Source organism: Molossus molossus, unplaced genomic scaffold (assembly GCF_014108415.1).
Source record: "Molossus molossus isolate mMolMol1 unplaced genomic scaffold, mMolMol1.p scaffold_m16_p_9, whole genome shotgun sequence".
NCBI classification, from domain to species: domain Eukaryota; kingdom Metazoa; phylum Chordata; class Mammalia; order Chiroptera; family Molossidae; genus Molossus; species Molossus molossus.
Window position 1 is genome coordinate 89,637,760 of NW_023425403.1, and position 25,360 is coordinate 89,663,119.

A 25,360-nucleotide genomic window follows, 5' to 3' on the forward strand; every position below is an offset into this window, starting at 1 on the left:
TGATTGAACTGTTTTGCCTTCAGATCTTTGCCTGAGACATTCTGCATTTTGCACACCTGTTACATCAGGAGCCAAGCTGGGTTCTGGGAACACAGAGATTAAAGCTGCGGTCTGTGCAGGTCATAGATTAGTGGAGAGACGGCTGGAGGAGCTGTAATTGTGGAGGCGACCCAGGGAACGCCGGGTGGCTGCGGGAGCACAGGGGACATCCTCCCTGGCGTCTGGGTAATCTCACCTCCCATCTCCCGGCTGGCTCCACTCACCTCGCCCGGCCCCTGCTCGGCTCCCCTCAGGCCGTTCCCTCACGCATGCTCAGACCGTTCTGCATTTACCTGTACTTTCGGATCCATTCACCTACCATGAACATTTCTTTGAACTTGGCCTCCTCATCTGGTTCACCTGAAATGGGGAGAAGAGGATAAAAGAAGGAAGGGTATGCCTGCCTGGGTCAATGTATCCCAGAGAAGGAAAACATGCAAGTGAAAGGCATGGGTGGCTTTGGCTGGACTCCACCCTGATTATACCCTGTGCTGGTAGGGGCTGTGCCCTGAAGAGAGAGGGTCATATGTAACTCAAACCTGATCTACTAAACTCTGTAGTCCAACAGCGCTGTGAGGGATCCCCTAAAGGGGCAGCGGATGGAAGGCAGGGTGCTGGTTCCGCACAGCTGGACAGCCCATGCACTATGAGACGCAGCCTCAGGACTCTCAGAGGTGGAGGGTCCGGACAATGAAAGGGGCACCGAGGTCCCATGGGGCACACAGCTGAGCAAACAAAACTCGATCCTAGGAATCACCGGTCTCATCCATGGCCAGGGCTCAGAAGCCCGAGGAGCCTTCACACACAGCCCAGCTGGGTGCTGTAATGACTTACAACCAACCACAGGGAACAGGCTCCACCAGACAACCCCAGGAAAAACAGCTGCCGGCAAGGCTCACCTGGCCCAGCTGGTCCCCCCGCTTCCCCACCAACCTTCCCGAAAGTCCTGTCATTCCAGCACCTGGATAAATAAATCCCCTTGGTTGACATGGAAACATCTCTGGCTCTCAGGTGCGGCATGTTCCGCTCTGGTCCTACCCCCTCGCCAGCCTTCCTTTTTCCACTTCAGTCACCTGTCCTTTGACCCGCCTGTCGGTGGTTGAGGGCGCCTCTGTCTTCCCCCAGTCCCTAGGAGCGGGTGCTGGGAACTGGGCTGTGGGTGTCCCCCTCGCCTCGTGCAGTCTTCCAGGGGCTCCCCGACATCAGACAGTCTCCCTCTGGCTGAAGCTCCCTTGCTGCAGGGGATGACATTTTATGTCAACCGTTTCACAGGGTTGGGCGTTGACAGGGAGAAACAGAAAGAAGAGAAGATGTCACAAACCACTAAATTCAGCAGAGTGCTGGGACGAAGGTGCAGAGAGTTGGTGAAGGCACAGAAATCTCGATGCTGGGCTGTGCTTGCTATTTTCCCTGTGCACCGAGCTCGGCGAACAGGGCCCCCATCTCCTTGACAACTGGAATACAAGCGTGTTTTACCTGCGTTATCTACTCCTTGCCAAAGCCAGTGCATAATTAGAGAAGGAAAAAACACAGGTGCAGACTTTCTCATGTCTCTGGCCAGGAGTTTACCCACTGAAACTTGTTAACGCCTCGCTTGTCAGATGTACCGGCCGTGCCTTCGTTCGGACGGAAAGCTAAACAGCTTTGCCTCCCCATCAGTTACCACTGGTTAGGAGACCGATGAAATCAGCTCCTGGGGGTTTTCTGGCAAGTTTTATTTATAGAGACACACCCAGGTGACCATTGACAGTGACTATAAGTAGCCTCCTTTGTGTGAAAGGGGAGGGGCCGTGCTGTCGTTATCTTGGACACGGAGAGGCCTTCCTCCTCCGACAGTCCCCATACTCAGGTTTGCTGTCATGGCACAGGAGACAAGCCACCTCGGTCACCGGGTAGGAACCCAGCACAGGGATGTGCCTAATAAGTGGGACCACTCAAGGATAAGGGGGGCAGCAGCCTCTAAATACTTAGGGATCCAGGGACACTGTCTCCTGAGATAAGGAGCAACCAAGAAAGACACTAGTCCTGGGAAGGTGGAAGCTCAGCCCTCAGGTCTGGAATGTCCACTTCCCTGTGACTGTCCCCACTGCCACAGTCCCAGAGCTAGGAGGAAGGTGGTCAGTGTGGCAGGACAATGCCCTGACTTCCTCCCGACTGGGCACAAAGTCGACAGTGTTGCATTTACAGTGAGTCGGCGCCTTGAGCGCTGTGCACGCTCACACACCTGGGCCTTACACACACACAGGGTGGAGGAGGAGAGGGCGGGAGCCCAGTGGGGAGAGAGGAAGAGAATAATCAGTTATTTAAAACACAAAGAGGCAAACATGATGCGAGGTCGGAAGTGCACAGCTTTCCCTCCTCTCCCTAAGCCAGGACTTCTCAGGATGCGTTTGGAAACTGTGTGACGAAGAGGAGGGGCTTGTGAACACGTGTCGGTGCACACGGTGTGTGTACGGCCAGCTGCAGATCTGTCTGCGTGTGCTGGTGCTTCTGGGCACGCCTGTGGAAACCCTTGCGGTGCTGCTAACAGACAAGCACTACACATGTCAGCCTAACCACAGAACAGTTGCCAAACCCAACTCTGATGGGAAAAGCCATCATTTTCCAAGAGTCAACAAGTACCCTGTTCTCATTCCAGTTCACCCTCTGGGAATCACTGAGCACAGTTGGGGGAAGGGAGAGCATAAAGTAATGAGATGGAATGGAACAAAGGAGAATTGTCATAATCAACATCCTGATGGGGAGATCACTTAGTGTAGAAAAAATAGGACCCGTTAGGAACGGTTGGGACTGGATCCCAGGAGGCCTTCTCGGGCAGTGTCCTGCTGGCTTGTGCCAAGAAGGAGGAATGGGAGATGCAAGGGCTGGCTGTGTGGACTGCCTCCAACCCTGCCAGGGTGGCTTAGTTTGTGGTGCAGGTGGATCCATCAGCAGGGAAATCTTTCTTGGAACCAGGAGTAAATTTATGGCAACAGATTGCACAATAATAGCTGGCCTGTTCAGAGCTCTTGTGCAATCACCAGAACTTTGTACTACTACTAATTCACATAATTCACAGTTCACACCATGTAATGAGAATACGTCATGTTTATTGAAAGTCAGATACTGTTCTGAGCTCTTCATAGCTATTCATTTAATCTGCGTGAGCTCTATGAAGTGTATATTATTGTCACCATTCCCATTTTATAGAAGAGAAAACTGAGGCATAATGAGCTTAAGTAACTTACCCAAAGTCTCTCACTGTATGTAAGAGCCAGGATTTGAACACAGGACGTTTTATTTCAAATCCAAGCCTCCTGGTCACTGAATGTGTGTGGTTCCTATGTTGGCTTTTGAACAAAGCACTATACTGCACTAGGCAATGAAAGAAGCTAACGAATGGCCTGATCCCTATCTTAAGGGAGTTTATGCTCTATGGGAGAGCCAGCCAGCACTAAAACATCAGGTTCTCTTGGTCACTACTGGTAGCCTCTTGAGGTTAGAAGCACACGGGGAACTATACATCTCCTTTCTCACAACATCAGAAATGTTGGACTGTACCCCCCCAGACATACAGACAAGTGTTGGCAAAGAAGCACAAAAACAGCCCTTCAGCTCACTCGGTCGTTTGGGGGCCACCCTCTCCGGCCCCGACCGTCCAGCAAGAAGGCGCATGAATGGCTGGCGCTGCGCAGACACGCTGCTATTCTTAGCACAGCATCAGGCGCTTCTGGGTTGGGTTAGGCAACAGTCCTCTGTGAAAGGAACAGAGGACCCAGGGGCTGGTGGCAGGCTTAGATCGGCCACGTTCTTATCATGTCTTATTCATGAAAAGGGGTGGAGCCTGTAAAATATTCCTAACCAATCACCTGTTTTGACACTGTTCATCGTACCAAAGAAATGATTTCACTAAGGATATGGGGAGTGCGAAATAACCCCTCTGCAGATGCTGCTTGGTGGTCAGACACCTCCTGTGCGGAGACACACCCCGAGGGCCGCTTTCGGTCTCCTGTTTTGCAGATCCTGTCGGATGACCTCTGTGTGCCCCAAACCAGCGCCCACTGAGTTATTTTGTGTAGTGTGTCCTTCCCAAATAGTACTGTGTTTTCCACAAATAAAATAACTGATAAAACATCCCATAATATAGGAAACATTGTAAGAAGTAAGGCAAGCCCTCTACATCAAAGGGTAAATTAGAGAGAAAGATGCTTTGTATTTGTTTATTTGCTATCACATAAAAGCACCTACTTTGTGTATGACACTTAGCAGATGCTCAATAGATTTGAGTTTCCTTCCCTGCCTTCCTATCTCATTTAATTCTCATTTAAAAACACTATGAGGAAATTATTATAATTTTTATTTTATAGATGAGGGAGCAAAAATTTAAAGAGTTTAAGCTACTTGACAAGTTCATGTGACTACAGTTGGCCACTGGGTTCAAACTGGAATGTCCATGGCTTTTGGTATTCACACTGTCTCTACACACATAACCAAGACTTGCAGAAATTGCTGCAAAACACTGCCACACACCCCATTTCATCGATCCTCACACACTCCTGTGACAGAGGGTTATTATTGTCTATTTCCAAGGGGAGGAAGTAGTTAGAGGAATCATATCCATTTGTCCAAGTTTTCTAACATGGTGAATGAGTCCATCAGAATCTGAAGCCACGTCTTACGACGTTCAAACCTCTGCGCTGGGTACCACACCACGTGACATGTCAGCATGGAGCCCAGTGATGGCCAAAGGGCTGAGTGTGAACTGCACGCCAGCATGCGCCCTGCCCGGGCAACGAGGAGCCAGCTGGCTCCTCAGGGCTCCAGAGCTGTCCTTAAACCCCATCGCAGCAGCATCACGGGGCCACTTGCAATATGATAACCAACCTTCTCATAGCATTTTACAGTTAAAAAGTACCTATCTCGTAGGTTCTAATTTTGAATGTAGCCGCTGAATTCAACACCACAGAACAGAAAGTGAACAGCAGGTGACCATCTTTTTCAGGCTGACTAAGCCCAGCCTTAACCATATTCTGAGATGCTAGAATCCATGTGGAGACTGCTTTCCAAAGTGACACTTTGCCTTTTTCTTGCTTCACTTAATCCCCTTGAGGATGCCTTGATCCTGTAGATAAAATTTTCTCAGGATCCTTTTACAATATATTTGCTGTATTATGACTGTAAAAATTGTATATAACTTTTGAAATTAACTTAGAACAGAATAGTATACATAAGAAGATAAGCACACTTGCTGGTTTAGCTCAGCGATTAGAGCGTCAGCCCAAGAACCAAAGGGTCAGGAGTTCAATTCCCAGTCAGGGGCATGTGCCTGGGTTGCAGGTTTGATCCCTGGCCCCATGCAGGAGGTGACCAGTCAATGTGTCTCTTTCCCATTGATGTTTCTGTCTCTCTGTCTTTTCCTCCCTTTCACTCTATCTAAAGATTAATGAAGGAATGTCTCAGGTGAGGATTAACAGAAGAAGAAGAAGAAGAAGAAGAAGAAGAAGAAGAAGAAGAAGAAGAAGAAGAGGAAGAGGAAGAGGAAGAGGAAGAGGAAGAGGAAGAGGAAGAGGAAGAGGAAGAAGAAACTCCTTGCCCTAGCCAGTTTGGCTCAACTCTTAGAGTGTCAGCCCTCAGACCAAAGGGTCTCAGGTTCGATTCCCCATCAAGAGCACATACCTGGGTTGCAGGTTTGATCCCCGGGGTTGTTTGGGAGGCAACCAACCTATGTGTCTCTCTCACATTGATGTTTCTCTCTCTCTCTCTCTCTTCCCCTCCCTTCCTATTCTATCTACTCTATCTAAAAAGCAATAAAAAAATACTCTCAGGTGAGGATTAACAACAACAAAAAAGTAACTCCTTTACAAAAACATGCTAATATTAATATCATGTTATACACACACACATATATAATATTCCATCACATATACATGTATGTTTGTACCATTATTTATGTATTAATGGACATTTACTATTTCGATTTTTTAAATGTATTTGTAACATTGCAGTGAAAATCCTTAAACATTCATCTTTGTATACTTGTTTGATTTTCTAAAAATGGAGTTGCTATTCATGAGAATATACTTTTTAAAGGTTTTTAATACATGCTGATAAATGACCCTTCAGAAAACCTGAATCACTTTGTAATCTCACCAGCAGAATGTAGAACTTTGCCCAAAGTGAAAATTAGCAAACTTTTATTCTTTAACAAGCCAATAGGAAAAACACAGTGACTTGTTTTTCACATTTCTCCCACTACTCCTGAAGGCAAACACCTTTCTATTGGCTTATGAGTTAAGATGATCACATAACTTACAGTCTGATCAGGAGTGTTTTAGGAGTACAAAGAGGTGCTAACCAGAAGGAAAGCTAATGGAACTTACGGTCACACTACATACTGGTCATTTGCATTTCTTAGTTTAAGAATTACTTGTTTGTAGCTTTTATTTTTCTATGGAGTTGCCTGTTTTTAATGATGACAAAAAGATCATGTTACAATAACAATATTAGCCTTTGGTAATTTTTGTTAAATAAATATATATTCCCCAGCAAATTGTTTATTTTTATTTTTAATTATAAAAGTAATACAGAAACACAGTTTTGTTTTAGGTTTTTAAATTAAAATTTTTGAGACAATTGAAGAATGACATGCAGTTCTAAGAAACAATGTAGAAAATGTCCTTTACCTTTTACCCAACTTGCTCCAAAGGTACCATCTTGTAAAACTACAGGACAAGGTCACAACCAGGCTCCTGGAATCAATACAGTCAAGTTACAGAGGTCGGAGTGAAGTGATCACAAGTCAAAGAATGGTGACTGTCACCAGGTGCTGGAAGAGGCAAGAAATGGATTATCCCCTAAAGTTTCCAGAGTGGGGGCTGCCCTGCCATCACCTTTTTACAGTCTTTTGCCTTCAGAACTGTGAGAGGCCAAATTTCTGTTTTCAGCCAACCAGTTTGTGACGATTTGCTGCAGCAGCCACAGGGAACTAGGGGAAGCTGTATCAAAACACGTAATGAGACACCGGAGTTTATTTAAACCTGTTTTCACGTGACTCCACCCCTCTCCTTCTATTGAATTTATTGGGGTGACACTGGTTAACAAAATTATACAGGTTTCAGGTGCACATCATCTGTACACGGTACTGTGTGTTCACCACCCCAAGTCCAGTCTCCTTCCATCGCCATTTACCCACTTACCCTCCCCCACCTCTCCCAGCACCCCCCCCCCCCCCCCCCCCGCCCAGCAGCCACCACACTGCTGTCCATGTCCAGGAGTTTTTTTCTCTTTTTCACTCAGTCCCTCCACCACTGCCCCATCCCGCCCCCACCCTCAGCTGTCAGCCTGCTCTCTATCTATGAGTCTGTCTCTATTTTTCTTGTCAGTTCATTTTGTTCATTAGATTCCACATGAGTGAGATCATATGGTGCTTGTCTTTCTCTGACTGGCTTATTTCACTTGGTATAATTCTCTCCAGGTCCATCCATGCTGTCACAAAGGGTAAGAGTTCCTTCTTTTTTACAGCCAAGTAGTATTCCATTGTGTAAATGTACCACGGCTTTTTTTTTTTTCTTTATTGATTTTAGAGAGAGAGGAAGAGAGAGAGAGATAGAAACATCAATGGGAGAGAACATCAATTGGCCGCCTCCTGCATGCCCCCCACTGGGATCAGGCCCACAACCTGAGCATGTGCCCTGACCGGGAATCGAACTGGCGACCTCTTGGTGCATGGGTCGATGCTCAACCACTGAGCCACACTGGCCGGGCTACTGATGGACACTTGGGCTGCTTCCAAATCTTGAGTATTGTATATCACACTACAATGAACATAGGGGTACCTATAGTTTTCAAATTACTGTTTCAGGTTTCTTTGGATAAATTCCTAGAGGTAGAATTGCTAGGTCATAAGGCAGTTTTATTTTTAATTTTGGGGGGTAATCCATATTGTTTTCCACAGTGGCTACACCAGTCTGCATTCTTGCCAATAGTGCTCAAGAGTCCCCTTTTCTCCACACCCTCCCAACACTTGTTTGTTGGTTTATTGATGATAGTCATTCTGACAGGTGTGAGGTGACATCTCCCTGTGGTTTTAATTTGCATTTCTCTGAGGATTAATGACATTGAGCATCTTTTCATATGTCTATTGGCCATCTGTATATTCTGTTTGGAGAAGTGTCTATTCAGGCTTTTTGACTATTTTTTAATTTGATTGTTGTCGTTGTGGTTTGGTTTTTTTTGTTTGTTTGTTTTTTTTGTTTTTGGTGTTGAGTTTTATAAGTTCTTTATACCTTATCAGATGTTTTAGCAGATATGTTCTTCCATTCAGAGGTCTGTCTTCCTTTGCGGTAAAAAAACTTTTTACTTTGAAATAGTTCCATTTGTTTATTTTTTCTTTTGTTGCCCTTGCCCTAGGAGATATATCTGAAAAATTACTGCTCTAAGAAATGTCCAAGATTTTACTGCCTACATTTTTTTTCTAGAATTTTTATGATTTCAAGTCTAACATTTAAACTTTAATTTCTTTTGAGTTTGTTCTTATGTATGGTGTAAGAAGGTGGTCTAGTTTTATTTATTTATTTTTTTGCACATGTCTGTCCAATATTCCTCACATCATGTATTGAATAGACTATTTTTACTCCATTGTATGTTTTTGCCTCCTTTGTCAAATATTAATTGACTATAAAGGTATGGTTTATTTCTGGGCCTTCTAATCTGTTTCATTGCTCTATATGTCTGTTTTTATGCTAGTATCATGCTGTTTTGATTACTATGGCCTTGTAGTATAATCTGATATCAGGTAGCATGATCCCTCTAACTTTGTTCTTCATTCTCAAGATCGCTGTGGCTCTTCAGGGTCTTTTGTGTTTCCACATAAATTTTTGGAATATTTGTTCTACTTCTGTGAAATACACCATTGGTATCTTGATAGGAATTGCATTGAATATATAGATTGCTTTTGGTAGTATGGACATTTTAATGATGTTAATTCTTTCTATCCATCAACACAGAATACACTTCCACTTATTTGAATCTTCTTCAATTTCTTATTTTGGTTTCTTATAATTTTCCAAGTACAGGTCTTTTACATTCTTGCTTACATTTAAGTGGCTTTTTCTGATACTGATTGGTAGGAGGTTTCCGGGGGTGGGGAGGGACCGCCTTGTTAATGCCAGGTAGAGGTAGAAATCTAAGTTCCCCATTGGGTCTCTGTTGACACCTGAGGGAGGAGCTCCTTGTTATGGCTGGGTGACAATGACAGTTCCTGCTCCCATGTACCTCCACCAACCCTGCAGGGTGGGGATGGAGGGGTGTTTCTGCGGGAGATGAAAGTCCTGGCCCTCAATTTGGCCCAGTAGCGGGGTTGGAGGCGCAGCAATACAGCCTCACAAGAGTAGAAGGAGAGGTTTTCCACTTGGTCTTGGCTGGCACCGGTGGGAGTGGAGCTAGTCTTTACTGTGGTGCTTGGCTTCAGGAGCAGTTGTTGTCTAGAAGATTTCTGTCTTTTAAAACTCTTCCTTTCTCTTCCTTTGGCTGGAGGGAGCAGGCTTTTTGCTTTTTTCTTCATCTCCTGATGGCCTTTCTGCATTGCTGACTACTTCAGCTCTAAGTCTGGAAACTCATGAGCATCTTGTTTCTTAGGTCTTGAGGTGCCCAGCTGGTCTGCCTTCTTCTCTCCGTCTTTCAGAATCATCCAAGGATTCTAAGAAATATGGAAAAGTATGTCTACTACATTTTCCTGGAAGCAAAAGTTTGTTTCATTTTTTTAAATAATAATAACAGCAGGATCTAAACAAAACACCTAAGAGCCGCACTCCTCGTGCCTCGCCCTCATTCCGCCCTCCAGGTAACTAGTGGTTCTCCAGGTGTCCCTACTAGTAACATGATTCAAAACGGAAGACTTACACCCTGCACTTTGCATTGTATTTAAGGTAAGCATTTTTAAACAGGTACTGAATTTATTTAAGTCTCATTTAAAAGATTCAAAAGAACATACTGACAACCCCCAGAAGAGGGGTTGGGGGGGAGAGATAAACCACAGAACTTATATGCATGTGCGCATGAACAATGGACATGGACAACAAAGCTGGGGTGGGGATCAGTGGGGGGGGGAAAAGGGGAAACATCTGTAACAAAAATTAATTAATTAATGAATTAATTTTAAAAATATATTACAAATTTTTTTTAAAAAGATTCAAAAGAGCATATAGTGAAAAACGTTCTTCCCACACAGATCTCTTCTCCCAGAAGCAACAAATCTGATCATTTTCTTGACTATCCTTCCAGAAATAGTTTAGTCATATATTAGCAAATACATTATGCCTCTTGGGATCAAATGTGTTATAATTCCCAATTATGATGCCCTTATTCCCAGTAAGAGAATTATCCATTCTTGTCTCTTGCAGTGCCTTTTTGGGGAAGGAGTATACTTACCCGCCCCATAGACAGACTGAAGCATGGACTCTCTTTAACCAGTGAGATGTGAGCAGCAGTCATGCATGCAGTTCTGAGCAGAAGGCTTAGGCCCTGTGAAATCCCCCCCCCCCCGCTCGTCTTCCCGCCCTGAGCGCAGGGTCCCAGGGGCCACGCTTCCCCTTAACGAGAAGTTCCGTGAAGCAGTATCAGCAAATCCATGACCGCTGCATTAGTTACTTATTGCTGCAGAACAAATTACCCTAAAATTTAGCAGCAGCTTAAAATAAAAATATTTATCATATAAATATATTCATATAATTTTACTAAATAAAAATATTACTGTCTCACAACATTTTTGAGGGTCAGGAATCGGGGAGCAGCTTAGTAGGGTGATTCTGGCTCAGGGGCTGAAAAGGCTGCAGTGAAGCAGTCAGCCTGGTCTGGGGCGATCTGAAGGCTTGACTGGGGCTGGCTCCAAGAAGGTTCACTCACCTGTCTGCCTGCTGGAGGTTGGTCTCAGTCGCTCACCACAGGGAGCTCTCCAGAGGACTGCTCAATATGACAACTGGCTTCCTCCAAAGCCAGAGGTCCAAGGGCATGTCATGTGCTCACGACGGAAACCACAGTGTCTTTTATAACGTAATTTCTGAAATTATCACTTCTTCGGTACAATATTGCTCACATAGACCAAATCTGGTACCATGTGGGCGGGGACTGCCCAGGGGTGTGCACGCCAAGAGGCAAGGTTCATTGGGGGCCATCTTGGAGGCTGGCAGGCACAGCCGCAGACATGCGATATAAGCAAAGTAATAAAACATTGTTTTAACATTTGGGCATTGTTTGTTGCCTCGATATAATCTATGAAAACCTAACTGATACACTATATGTCTTTATAAACTTTTAACACTTTTTCAAACTTCATATTCTAAAAGATGAAGAATGAATATCTCTTACACGCTCTCTAGCTTTTTTACACTACTGACCACTCGTTGAGTTTGGTTAGTTGGTGGTTGTTTTTCTTGTTTTAAGTTTTTCTGTAGGTTATGTGTATAATTAATTCCAAAATACAGACTTGGATCTCGTCCCATTTGCTTTTCACTGCATTGGCTGACTCCCCACTACATAAAATTAGGAAATTGGTGCTTTTACACCTCTAACAGCACCTCCCACCAAACGTCTTTGTGTTCACACTTTCATGTTCTCTGCCTCCTCATATCTTCCTCTGGACGCCACGCTGTTGTCCGAAGGACTCACGAAGCTCCATCTGCACAGAGCACAGGCCCGAGGGCAGGCTCCCTGTGCCCGTCGGGGAACAAAACGAATGGTGGGCGCGGAGGGGAGCCGTAGATTGATGCTGTCGGACTTGACTCTGAGGAGCACCGGCATCTGGAGAAACTCCTGACCGGTGGCCATGCCTAACCCCTTTCAGATCCCCAGGGGCAGGCAGCATTCTCCCACTGGGGCGGGTTTCCAACCCTACGCCCTCCAGGCCTCCCTTCCGGTGTTTATGCAGAGAGAGTTCCTGATTCAAAGAGGAGCTCAGGGAAGGGGAGCTGGTGGAGCTTTTCTGACCAAGTTCTTTGTGTTCCTCGGGATCGTCCGCACTATTTTCCCTGAAGGGGTCCAACCACCCAGGGTGCAGTTCATTTTTCTTCCCCCAGATGCGGGTGTGGAGTGGCCTGCTGACTTCTGTCTTGGTCCCTGACAAGTTGCGGTCACTGAGTAGGGTCTTTGAATACAATACAGGATGCTCAGTTTACTTTTAATTTCAGATAAACAATGGATTTTTGTTTAGTATAAGTTCATCTCAAATATTACATAGTACATACTTACACCAAACAATTATTTATTGTTGATTGGAAATTCAAATGTAATTGAGCATTCTGTATTTTCACTTGCTAATCCTGCAACCCTGCGTGGGTGGGGCTGAGCTCCCTCTTATCGGCAGGAACAGAAGCAGAGGGAAGAGCCCCGCACAGACGCCTCACTGAACCAGGCCGTGAAGAACCCAAAAAGCCTGCCTATGCTAAGAGATATGTCCTTAGAGGGGTGTCCACCTGGAAGTTTCCCAGAGTTCCTAGATGGCTTTATCTGCTAGTCCACAAATGACCTCATATCCAAACTATCCCGCACCCATTTCTCAGTCTGTATACAGTTGGCACTCATGGTATCTGCACTTGTTTTGCTTTTGTACGCACTGTCTTTCCCTAACGGCCAGATTCACCGTTTGCTGAACACCGCTATGTGACATGCATCATACTAGCTGCTGCCTCTTCCCCACCCTACCTTCACGGCCCTGTGCAGGAAGCATCATTTATTCCCGTTGTTGCTTCCATTTTCCAGATGTGGGAACTGAGCTTCAGCGGGTCCCTGCAGGCTGAGGGACTCATCATGAAGGTATTGCCTATGGCCCCATGACTAAATTCCTGCTGAGATTTAAACTCCTTCCTAAAGAAAGAGCTCATTCCCGAATGCCCTGGAGGCCTTCCTGATTTTCCGCCCCCACCCAAACCACCTACCCCTCACCCTCCCCACCAAAGCCAGGTACCACCTCCCCACCCCCATTGAAACCCCTGAGAAAGAGAGAGGAGGGGACATTCCCTCTAGCAGGATGGTGACATAGAGCTTCTGGGATTTGCTATGCAGATATGCGGATCAATACATTAGTCCATAGAAACAAAGTTACAAAAGATGGACAAATCCTGCCATTGTCTGAAGAAGCAAATGGCTGTGGTTTGCCAGCCTGAGAATTCACTCGCCTTTAGGGTATAATTTATACTGGCAAATGAGATCTGAATTCAAGCCATTGATTTAGAAGTGAACTTGTGAAATGCACACCTTGGAAACTGTGCTTATCTTTTTTGTATGTGTCGGGTGGGTGGGACTGTGGGCACCCCTACTCCTGTGCTCTTTTGTAGTTTCACTGGGAGCAGAGGTGGTGTCTTGGGTGGCTCATTGTTCCCCTGCAGCACTAGAGCTTGGCTTTGGCCAGAAACGAGCTGAATCTCTGCATTTCACTGATGGACAAATATGGGAGCCTTCACTTATTTCTATCTGTAGTGTTTGTGCAGCTCAGAAGATTTGCAATCACTTATACTCATTACTAACTGCTAGCAAACGGCAACCATTATTTTTCTTAAAGGCATAAATGCCTATTAGCTCTCCGTTTTCCCTGTTGAGAAAGCACGGAGGCTTACTTTACATCCTTCCAGTTCTCCAAAAGAATCCAGAAAAGTATGAACAAAAGAAAACCACTTATGTAGATATCAGCCTAGAGCCAAAAACTATCAGCTGGCTTGGGTCAAGCTTCAGGTCTTAGTTTCTGCTGTGAATTACAAAAATAACGCAGGTATTGTGCCCGTCGGACTGGGGCAATATTCAGTTTCAATCTGGTGGTTAGGGAAGAGGAACATCTTAGTCTGAAATCTTACCCATGAAAAGACTGAAAAGAAATTTCTCCAAAACAAAATAAAATCTGCATTGTTTCGGCAAGTGTTATGGCCAGCTGACATTTCGATCCCAGCCCGCTCTGCCTAGTGCCTTCATTTCCTTCTCTGGAGGATGAAATCGGCTCTCCCATCCCACAGGTTCAGAAGAAAGCTCCCCTTTGCAGACTGAGATGCCGTTTTTGGCTTTGGAAGGGAAACAAATCATGTCATTGTCAAGACTGTTACTGAGAACATCATGCTCTTAGTCCTACTGGCTTGGCTATAGTCAAAAGAATCAAACAAAGCTGCTGGCCATGAATTTCATCACTCATACTTGCCCAGCTGGGGCCTCCCCCCCCCCCCCCAATTCCACTCCCAACTCAAATGCCCGGAATTTGTTCCAGGAACAAGTTAAAATTCCTGCCACTTTCAGATCCACAAACAATGCAAATCTTTTTTTCCTTTTCTGTTTTTTGTTTTTTTAAGGACAGACATGAAGATTGCTGGAAGATTCTAGGTAGACAGCTCCAGAGTGTAAAGCCCCGGGGAGCAGTGGGAGAGGGAATGATCAGTTTGCAGGACTAGAGGGGATACATGAAGTGTAGGCCCCTGAGCAAATACCTAATTGCCTTCCAGGGCCCAGAGGCCTGAAGGCCCCTTGTGACTCTGACTCCTGTCACCATTACTGAGTGTTCCCAAGGGAGCTGGTCTACTCAGTAAAGGCATTAGGGCCCCACCTGCTAAACTCTTGCCTTAGGGCCTGTACATAGGTCGCTTGTCCATTAAACTGTCAACTCCTTCACCCCTGAGGCAGATTAGGAAGGCAATGGTTGTCCGGGGAGTGGGGAAGAGACAAAGAATAATGTGTGCTCCCGAGGATGGGGGCACTAGCAGCTTTTATTACTTTGTCTTGAGAGAGAGAGAGAGAGGGAGATGAGGGAGGGGGAGAGAGAGAGAGGGAGGGAGGGAGAGAGAGAGAGAGAGAGCGCGCTTGAGTGGGGGGAACTGCCCCGCCCCCCTTTTGGAGTTTGGTTTGTTATTAAACTTTTCATTGAAAGGTATCCTTAGCTAGAACATTTTTTCTAGAAACCTCCAAGATAAAATACAGGGTGAGCAAAAGTAGCTTTACAGTTGTGAGTTCGTGAAACAGTTTATTCTGGTATTATTATCTATTAATTATTATTTTCCGTACGAACGGCTGTAAACCTACTCACCCTGTATAAGAGTCAGTACAGGGTAAGACTGTGTGAAGGAACCCCGCAGCAGGCAGAAATGTGAGGTCTGAATCCTGGCTCAGACTTAGAGCCTGTGCTTTGAGGCGACTGACTCGCCTCTGACCTTCCTTCCCACCCCAGCTCCGAGAAGCGGCTGCTGTGATGAAGGCCACCTGACAGCATGGTTACGAGCACAGAATCGAACATGTGAAGTACCCTGACCCATAGCAGGCACGTAAGAACAGTAACAGCCAATGTCTGTTTAGTTTTTACATAACTGTCATTTGTGCTTTAGCTTAAAGATGTCATTTAATCCTCACCATGACCCAGAGAGGTAAAGGCTAATATTGTCCCCATCCTATGGAAAAGCGAGGCTTAGCGAGGCTGTCTGTGGACCACAGCTGGCCTAGCAGTGAGCAGGATTCGAACTCCATCCCAGCTCTGCCCACTGTGTCCTGTACAGAGGCTGCAAGCCGCGTCCCAGGAGCCAGCTCTGGCGCATGGGTATGTTTTGCTTGGCTTACAGTATTTATATGAAAATAGTTAACTTAGTAGTCAACACTGAAAACGTAAGAAAGATTTCAAAATTCTGGATCTGAGGCTCTTGATTAAAAAGCTGAAGCTCTGGCCCCTGTTCCGTGTCCTACATGACCAGGCAGAGCTGAAGCTGCACGGTGGCTGTCACCTGTGGGCGTCAGGAGCCTGCAGTGGCCCCCACTCCTCATCCTCACACATGGCAGTCCCTGGGAGCAGCGGAGGGTCAGCTCCCCTCCACCACCACGAGCCCCTCCTACCGCTGGGAGCTACTCGGCGTCTCCTCTGGGGAGTAAAATGCCCGTTTCACTCTCCTCGCCTCTGTGGACCTCCGGTCCTTCCTGCCCCGCAGCTCCCAGGGACGTTACTGACACACCAGAGTTCCCTGGGTGGTCTGGAGAGACCCCGAAGCATCCCTGACTCGGAAGCCTGCCGTCTGCTGGACGTGCCTCTCTTCTCCCTGTGCACTCGGGGTCTCCTCACCGCCACCTTCCGGATCGCGACAGCGGGGCCCCTCACCTCGGCCCCCATACCTCCCACCCGTTGTCCATTTCCATCCCCACAACCACCCTGTACCCGTGTCAGCGGATCGTTTGTCATGGTCAGGGTCGGCTTCATGGTGTGAGACCTGGCAGTTACACAGGACCCCTATCTAGGTCTCCACACTCTACCTCTCTGCTATTGCCCTCTGAAATCCCTAAAGTGCTTGAACCAGAGGTCCGCTTTTCCTTCTGTACGGGGCCCGCAAATTTTGTAGCTGATGCTATCCATGTTTCAATTCAAGAAGCTTTTGTAAAAATAAATATTAAAAATGTGACTTTTAATAATATAAGTACAAAATTGTATTTCTTTATACAACTGTAATAGAATTTGGATCAAACCACTAGGATTTATTTATTTGTTATTTATTTATTTATTTATTTATTTATTTATTTATTTATTTATTGTGGTACGTGCCCCTAGCGGGAACCACATCCCGGACTCTCTGGTCCACAGGCCGATGCTCAACCGCTGAGCCAAACCGGCCAGGGCTAGGCTTTATTTTAAAAACAATGATATAAAAACTGCAAGAAGGCCTGAATCCAAAAATTTCCCTCTAATAGTACCAAATACCACAGGCACAGGTTATTACACAAATGTGTACAAATTTTAAATACAAATACAACAGGATTGGCTTTGAAAGGGAAACAAACAAGGAGCAGGTCCTCATCAGGATTTTGTTGATGTGCATACATGACAGGGGTAGGACTGACTCCTTTCGGTACCAAGCCGTGTCTTCAAGGCCCCTCCTCGATGCCCTGTGTCAAACAGCAAACTTCCATGGGTACAGATGAGGCATGGTGCAGGTTCTAACACACGAAATCAAAACAAGATTTCTGTTCTTGATTTTGGTTTCCAAACATGCCCGTTTCCTTCTGTTTCCCCAATTAATCTCAAACTGCTCTGAGCTCAGAAAGGCATTCAGCAGCCAGAATACCTTTGAAGAAAGAGCCCGGTGACCATACTGGCCCCGAGACCACACGGCGGGAGAAGGGAGGCATTCAACAGGACTGGCTGGCTGAGGGCTCAGACCTCCACCTGGGCTCCAGAGAGCTCCATCTCGCTGGGAAGAAACACGGAACTAGGAAGCAAAAGTCTGGTTCTTTGGAAATCAGGGCAGCTGGGAATGGAAACATTCCTTTTTATTTACTTCCTTGACATTATTGAACGATAAAGAATTAGAATTCTGACATAATGATTCCTTTGTGAGGCACAATACCTTAAAATGCAGATGATTTAGAGTTTTCAGAGGAGGTCAGAGGAAGGAAGGGAGGAAGAAATAACAAACCTGTGACTTCCACATGCTGTTGCTGGTGGAGACCTTTGTTATTAAATTATATATACAGAAATGTACAGGATAAATTAAAATCTAAGAGATTTTTAAAGAGTTAAATACACATAATTAAAACACATTCACACATGCACATAAATCAACCTACCTGAGAATCAACTACTTTTTTTGCAATTCACTTATGTGTGGAATGCAGAACACTGTGTATTTGCCCACCAGGGGAGCCAATAAGATGAACCCCCAAATCCCACTGGGCACAGTTCACCTTCCACAGCCAGCAAGCAGCTAAGCAGCAGCCGTGAGGACGGGCGGAGCGAAGGCTGCCGATGGAAGATGCCGGCTCCTCGTTCTGCAGGCCAGAGATCCTGGATCAGCTCACAATGTATACGGCTCACCTGGGGGCACGGACGGCCAGCCCCTTCTCAAGGTGTTCATGCTGCCGGGACTCACAAGACTCCTCGGCCCTTGCTGAGGCTGCCAGTGACTACGACACATTCTGGGACGCGGACACCTGTACAGCAGGAGCTGGAACGAACTCCCGACCAGGCTCACCTACGCATCGCAGGAACTGTCAGGTGGGAACGATTTTACCACCTCCCACCGAAGACACTTCAAGTTGAAAGGCTTTTTGCACTGTCAGTCAACTGGCATCTTTCCTGTTACACTTCAGACTGTAAGACAGGTAAGGCAAATGGTCAGTGATGGGTCTGGAGGTACAACTGAGCTTGGAAAAAAATCACATTTTAGCTGTCCATAAAGAGATGCACTTGGCACCCAGAACAAGCCCCCAGCCCCCAAGTTACATTGATTTTTAAGGCAGATTTGTCCACCACAGGAGAAAAAAGAATCCCAAGCCCATATTCACGCCAAGGTTTCCTCTTGGCTAAACATTTGCCGTTTCATAAGATTATTAAAAGTGAAGTAGTTACATCTATATATTATACATTTTAGATATATAGATATATATCTTTATGTATATGTATATAAAAATTTTAAACCTACACCCAGTGGCCAGTGAAGGGATCTGTAACAGTCCTATATACACAAACCAGCAATGGGGTAGGATAAGGTTCCTGTCCCGGGATTCTCTGCTGTCACAGCCAGGCATGATGTAAGCAGTGTTGTCTCGTGTGTTTGACAAGACCTGTTTGGGACAGCCATTCAGTTCAGGTAGTTGTGTGGTCAGACGCCCCGGGGCCGCGCACAGATGATGGAGTCCAGGGGCACTGACAAGCTGCGGCCACAGCCTCCATGCCGTTTCCCACGGGTGGTGTCCGATGAGGCTGGGGGACTCTCCCAACAGCCTAGCTGAGCAGCAGCATCAATGGGCTCTGTGTCAGGGGCTCTGGCCGGCGAGGCAGGTGATAGCGTGGTGGTGGGCGGGGACTTCTTTTGCGGTGACAGTACTCCTACCCAGGAAGCTTTACTTCCATGGAGCCTTCTGAGCTGGATGCTTGTCTTTTCATGGTGTAGCTTCTGCTTTGTTCCGTTTGTGTTGCAGATACTGAGCTTTTTGCTTCCAAATTGGTTTGTTCTTTTCTGGCAATTGCTTCCACACCTCAGCCAGCTTTTTACTAAGTTTCCCAAAATCTATGCCTGAGTGATTGGCCACAATGGTCACACGGTACTCTTCACAGAACACCTCATAGGCCGACATGTTCTTCTTTTTTGGCTTTTCTTCTCTTTCTCTCTCTTTATCCTTCTCTTTTTCTTTTCTTTTCTGTGCCCATCTGCGTGGAGGCCAGGAAGCGGCGGGGGAGTGGCAGCTGCTCCAGGGGAGGGGATGCTGGAGGAGGGCCAGGTGTCATTGTGACCTCTCCCACCGCCGCAGCAGAAAGTCCGGGACTTCTCTTTGCTTGGAGTGGCGTTTCTCTTTATGCTTCTCTTTGTCCTTCTTCTTTTGGCTCTTCTTTGACTTCTTTTTCTTCTCGATTTCCCAGTAAGAATCATCCATCGCCAACTCGCCAGCCTCTAGCTCCCCTCCAGAGGAAGAGTCTGGTTCCACTAGAATAGGTTCAAGCTCTGAAAGATCCAGGTCAGCAGCGTGGGATTCTGGCAACGGGGAGGCATCTGATGCACAGCCTTCGGGGCCAGGGGACAAATGTGCGTCCGAGGATGACTTGTGCTTCTTTCAGAAAACTGTAACTCGTGTCCTAGGAGTAAAGCAACTTGCTCACCCCGAGCTGATTTCTTAGAGGACTTTTTGCAGCTGCTTGCTGAGAGGGGTACTGAAAAGACTTCTTATCAACTGAGCTGCTTCCCTTCCTGTGGCGAGAGAATACATTTCATCTTTAAACCATGTGGCTCGCGAAGGGTCTGTGTCTCAGTGTTCACATAGAGAGGTTTCGTTTCTATGGACTTGTGGGAACCACCGTCCTCCCGGGGAAGTTGCCCACTGCTTCCACTCACGTTCTTCCTGTGGTGTTCCTTTCTACTCTCCGAATGGCTTGAAGAACTAGAGGACATGTCCCCGGTGCCTCTGGAGGGCTGGCAGCCTGGTGCCAGCGGGGAAGTGACAGCTTTCAACAGGTCCATGGCCGTACCAGCAGGACCTTTTCTTTTCCTTCTCTGACGATTCCAAAGACGAAATATCTGCTGTGTCACAAATGAACACTGTTCTTCTGTGCTGAATCCTGCAAAACGCCAGCCCTGCTCCTCTCCTCACACTGGCGAACCGGCACTCAGGACAAGAGCCACTGTCCTCCACGGTCGCAATCGTCAGGGGGTGCTTCCTCTTCTTCTTGTGCCCGTCCGTCCCCAAGACGGCAAGTCCGCTGTCCTTTAACCTCTTCTTGGAAGAATTCCTGACCTGAGCAGTGAGTTCCTCCTCCTCCCTTAAGAAATCTTTGTAAGAACGTTTTTTCCTCGTTGGCTTCGGCCAGCTGCTCGTCCTGTGTCCTCAATGCTGTGATCGCCGCCAGAGCCGTCTTCTCTCTTCACGGCGTCGTCATGAGCCGCGGCGATCCTGCAGGGCCTTCGAGAATGTGTCCCCGTGTCCAGGCTCCTTTCCGGCTGCAGGACCAGGTCTTCGCTCCACTCTCCCAGATCCCGCCTCTGCCCGCCCGCTGCCATCTTGCCAATTCAAGGAGCTGCAATGAGCCCTGACCTTAGCAGTACGTCCCAGTCCTGTGGGCTCTCTGGCACCCAGAGCGCGAGGTAGCACGTGTGCCGTCGGGGGTGACGCTGGATCCCGCGGGCCACTCTGGAGTGAGCAGGGTGTGGCCAACTGGGACCCTTTGGCAGTGCACAGAGATGCGGGGAGAACCTGTTGGGACGTTCCAGCCTGCGGGAGATGATCCTGTTGGTTCGCCTCAGTGATCACTTAGCTTTCCCTTAGGAACCCCATCCTGTCGTGAGGTTGCTCTCTATGGGCTCACACATTATTTGCATCCTCCTCTCCAGGCCCTCAGTAATTGGGTTCTGTTGCTGGGAATAACCACGCCTCTTCTTGGTGCACCCAAATCCTTCCCATTTTATCAGACCTGCTCAAGTCCATCTCCTTCCCAAAGCTTATCTTGTGTGTATCGGTCAACAGTGCTTCACTCGTACATCGAGGGATTCTGCATATCCTAATCTGTACCACGTGCTGAGCCAGTGTTGGGGATACAGCTGCAAACGGGGGCGTGCTCCTGCCCTCCTGAGGCCTTGCAAGTTAGGAAGGCAAACAGGGACAGAGGCCACTTGGAAGCATTGTGGTCAGAGGTATCGTAGAAGTCAAGGAGAGGACGCTAGGGCAGCTGTAACAAATTAACACAAACCAGGTGGCACTTGACAACAGAAATGTATTCTCATGGTTACGGAAGTCTGAAATCTAGATGCCAGCAGGGCCACACTTCCTAGGAAGGTGCTGGGGAAGAATCCTGCCTTATCTCGTCCAGGTCTGGTGGCTCCTGACATACCTCTGCTTAGGGCTTTATAATTCTAACCTTTGTCTCCTATTCACATATTCTTTTTCTCTTCTCTTCGTGTCTCCTGTAAAGACACTTGTCATTGTATTTAGGGCCCACCTGGATAATCCAGAATGGCCCCATCTCAAGATCTTTCTTTATATCGGCAAAAATCCTTTTTCCAATTGAGGTACAATTCACAGATCCTGGGAATTAGAATGCAGACTTATCTTTTGGCGTGTCATCATTCAACCCACTTCAAGGGGTACATAAAAGGGGTCGTTAACCACACACTGGGAAACTGGGGGAAGCTTCCTTGAACAAAAACTAACGTTTAAACTGAATAAGCCAGGAAAGGGGGGGGAGGGGCATGGTGGTGGTCAAAGTGTTGCTGGTAAGAGCCTGTGCAAAGATCCCAATACAAACTTAATGTGATGGATCCCTGGAGCTAAATGAAGCCGCGTGTATTTGCAGAATAATGTGTTAGGGAGAAAGGTGAGAGAAGCGGCTGGAGAAGTAATGAGCCAAGTCAAGATGAGCCTTGTCACTACAGAAAGTCATGTGGACCAATGTAGTGGGGAGCCACTGAAGGGTTTTAAGCAACTGAAGGACACTATCAGATTACCACAGATTGTTGTGACTGTAGCATGGAGCATGGTTTGGAGGTGGCCATGACTGGACCAAGGAGACTGGCTAGGAAATGGTTACATGATTTAGGCTGTGAAAGATAAACTAGGGTAGTGGAGAAGGAAAGAGAGACAGGTCAATAAATTCAAGAAGTTATTTGGAAGTCAGCATCAATAGACCGATAGGATTTCAGGGCAGAAATCAAGTATGACATCGAGGATTCTGGTTTCTGGTGTGAAGAGTGCGGCCATTGTTGAAGCTGGGAACTGAGAAGCAGGTGCAGTTTTGGTGGGCACCACAGGGAAGAGTTTGAAGTGTGTGTGGGACAACCAATTGGAGATTATTAGAGGGCACTTGAATTTCGAGGTCTGGAGCACAGGAGGGAGGTCTGCGGCTGGAAACACAGACTTGGGCACCATCAGCGTGTGGATCATAGGTGAAGTCAGAGAGTGAATGGTTGTACTTGGGAGCCCAGGCCAGAACTCTTAGGAGCACCAACGCTTATGCCATGGGCAGAGGACAAATGGCATGGGACTCACGGATGGTGACTGCCGATGTTTAGTCACATTTTATTATTACTATACAATTTGAAACTTATTGTCAATTGTTCCAGGTCATTCACGGTATATTTTGCTGAACGATTCAAGCAAATATTGTTCTCTGTTTTGCTGTCTTGGTCACCAACTATTTCATATACCTGGGAACCAAGGTAAGGGCCCGGAACCAGAGGCCCATGTGGGAATAAGAACGGAACGATTGAAGGAGAATTATCTGTTCCAGTTTGAGTCAGAACACAGGAGTAGGGAACATTTCCCATCTTCTTTCATCTTTCACCAAAACCCGTCATCCAGCCCAGCCAGTGTGGCTCAGTGGATTGAGAGTCGTCCCATGGACTGAGAGGTCCCAGTTTGATTCCCAGTCAGAGCACATGCCTGGGTTCAGGCTCAATCCCCAGTGGGGGTGTGCGCAGGGGGCACCCATTGATGTTTCTCTCTCAGTGATGTTTCCATTTCTCTCTGCCTTCCCCTCTCTTTAAAAAATCAATTTTAAAAATTTTTAAAAAAACAAAACAAAACAAAAAAACTATCATTCAACATTACCATCAACTGAACATTCTAAAAACCTTATTTCTCTTCTATTACAATTGTTTATCTAAATTAAGGAGTACCTGTTTTTGGCTTATCGTGTTGCCTTCTTCCTCCCCTGGGCTCCTTCAGCTGGCTCAATGCTGTCTAACAGCACTGCCCAGGAGAACTCTCTGCAGCGGTAGAACCATTCTATGTCCGCTATAGGACATGGTAGCCACTTGCTAACGGTGGCTACTGAGTACTAGATGTGTCTAGTTCAACTGAGGAATTGGACTTCTCATTTTATTTTAACCCATTGAAATTAAAATACTCACATGTGTCTAGTGGCTACCACATTGGACGGAATAACTCTAGAACCCTAAGCAAGTTCAGGATTCACTTGTTTGAGGAGCATATCCTGGACCCCCCTCTCCGAGCCAGGCTTACCTCCCAACCATGTGCTCTCCAGAACCCTGCTCTTTCAAAAAGCTGGTGAGGATTATAATTTTGAATAATTCTGTGTGTGCTTACCAGTTTAATGTGTGTCTAATAAAACAAGATCAAAGAAGGCAGAGATTATGTCTATCTCATGTATTACTGTCATTCTAGCACCTTCTAGCACTCTAGCAGAGTGTCCAGTACTTACTATGTGCTCAATAAATATTTATTCAATAAATGAATGAGCAAATAATTCACTAAAAAATATTATGAGATCATGTGCCAAATATATACATGTTAACTGGCTACAGATTACAATCATATAATAGACCATTTGAATCATATTACAGATAATTCTGGAACGCTACAAGCTCTAATCAACAGAAACTGCGATCGTCAAGGAGCTATAAATTTGACATGCTCAGTTCCGGGTAAGTAAAACTTGAGATGCAGGATCTTGTGTGTTATATTCCCTTGATCTTACTGTCAACTAAAATCCTGAAAGCTCTTTTCAGTCCATGATGCTAACCATACCTCTTCTCTCTTGTACTGTGTAGTTAATAGAAAAACCATTCACAATTCTCATTAATATTTCCTTTCTTTAATCTTTCTTGTTGAGAGTATTACAGATGTTCCTCCTTTTATTTTTCCCCTGTTGCCCCACTCCACTTGGCTCCCACCTCAGGCCTTCACCACCCTGTTGTCTGTGTCCAAGAGCAATGTATATGCATATAAATTCTTTGATTAATCACTTCCGACATCCCCCCTTCCCTCTGAGATTCGTCAGTCTGTTCCATATTTCCATGCCTCTGGTTCTATTTTATTCATCAGTTGTTTTTTTTCTCATTAACATTTCTATTCTTCCCAGAATTTTCCATCATTGCTCAGCCCCTAAATTGTTCTAAATCCTGAGTTTGTCACAGTGTGCTTGTCTTCACTCTCGGGTTTTCATTCTCTCAGTGTCTGTTTAACATATTTCCTAAGCTCCCGATCCAGTTTAAAAATTTTTATTTATTGATTGATTTAGAGAGAGAGGAAGGGAGAGAGAGATAGAAGCATCGATGAGAAAGAACATTGATTGGCCACCTCCTGCATGCCCCCCACTGGGGATTTGGCCCACAACCTGGGCATGTGCCCTGAGCCCTGACTGGGAATCGAACTGGCGACCTCTTGGTGCATGGGTCAATTCTCAACCACGGAGCCACACCAGCCAGGCCAATCCGGTTAAATTTTAAATGGGGACTAAGTCAGGGATGGTAGCAGGCCCTGGAGACCTCCCTCCGGGTACCGACATGCACAAGTCAGCACTCTTAGGATGCACGCCTTCCGTACATAGGCAGCCCCTGCCTGGATGCAACTTGAACCAAGTCAGGTGTTCTGGCCTCACCGGAGCATCCGAGGGCCTCTCAGCAAGCTCCTTAATCATCTTCAGCTCTGGTTTCCTCAGCACTGTGGCTTCCACCTTCTTCTAACAAATAAGTGAAATCTGGAAAGTTCTGAGGGCCCAGCTGTATCCAGTTCCAACACCCTCGGCAGGCACGGGGCCAGGGCCCTTTGCCCAGGTTTCACTGCAAGCCCATGAAGGACAGTTTCAAAAATGTTCTAATGCACCGTGTAGCGGAGCCAAAGCAAACAGTCTGAGGCTCAGCGGGCAGTCCGGCTGAGGGCAGGCCGAGCAGAGGGCCCGGGGGAGAGGCCAACTGAGGTGAAGACTGGGAGGCCGGAGAGGGGACATTAAGAGAGAAGGTTGGGGGACACTTTGGCAGTTCCTGCTGTCACCGTGCTGGGCTTTGGGCTTTGGGAAGTCCTGAAAGGGACTGTGGGGGGTGCTCTATGCTAATGAGGAGGCCCGGATGACTGTGATGTAGAGTAGGTCAGAGAGCAGGCCTCCTCACATCAAAGCCAT

General features: G+C 46.6%; 1 pseudogene; it reads right to left on the minus strand.

The window, feature by feature from the left end:
* Positions 1-328: 328 nt before the first annotated feature.
* On the minus strand, positions 329-25,360 carry LOC118622437 (annotated as a pseudogene).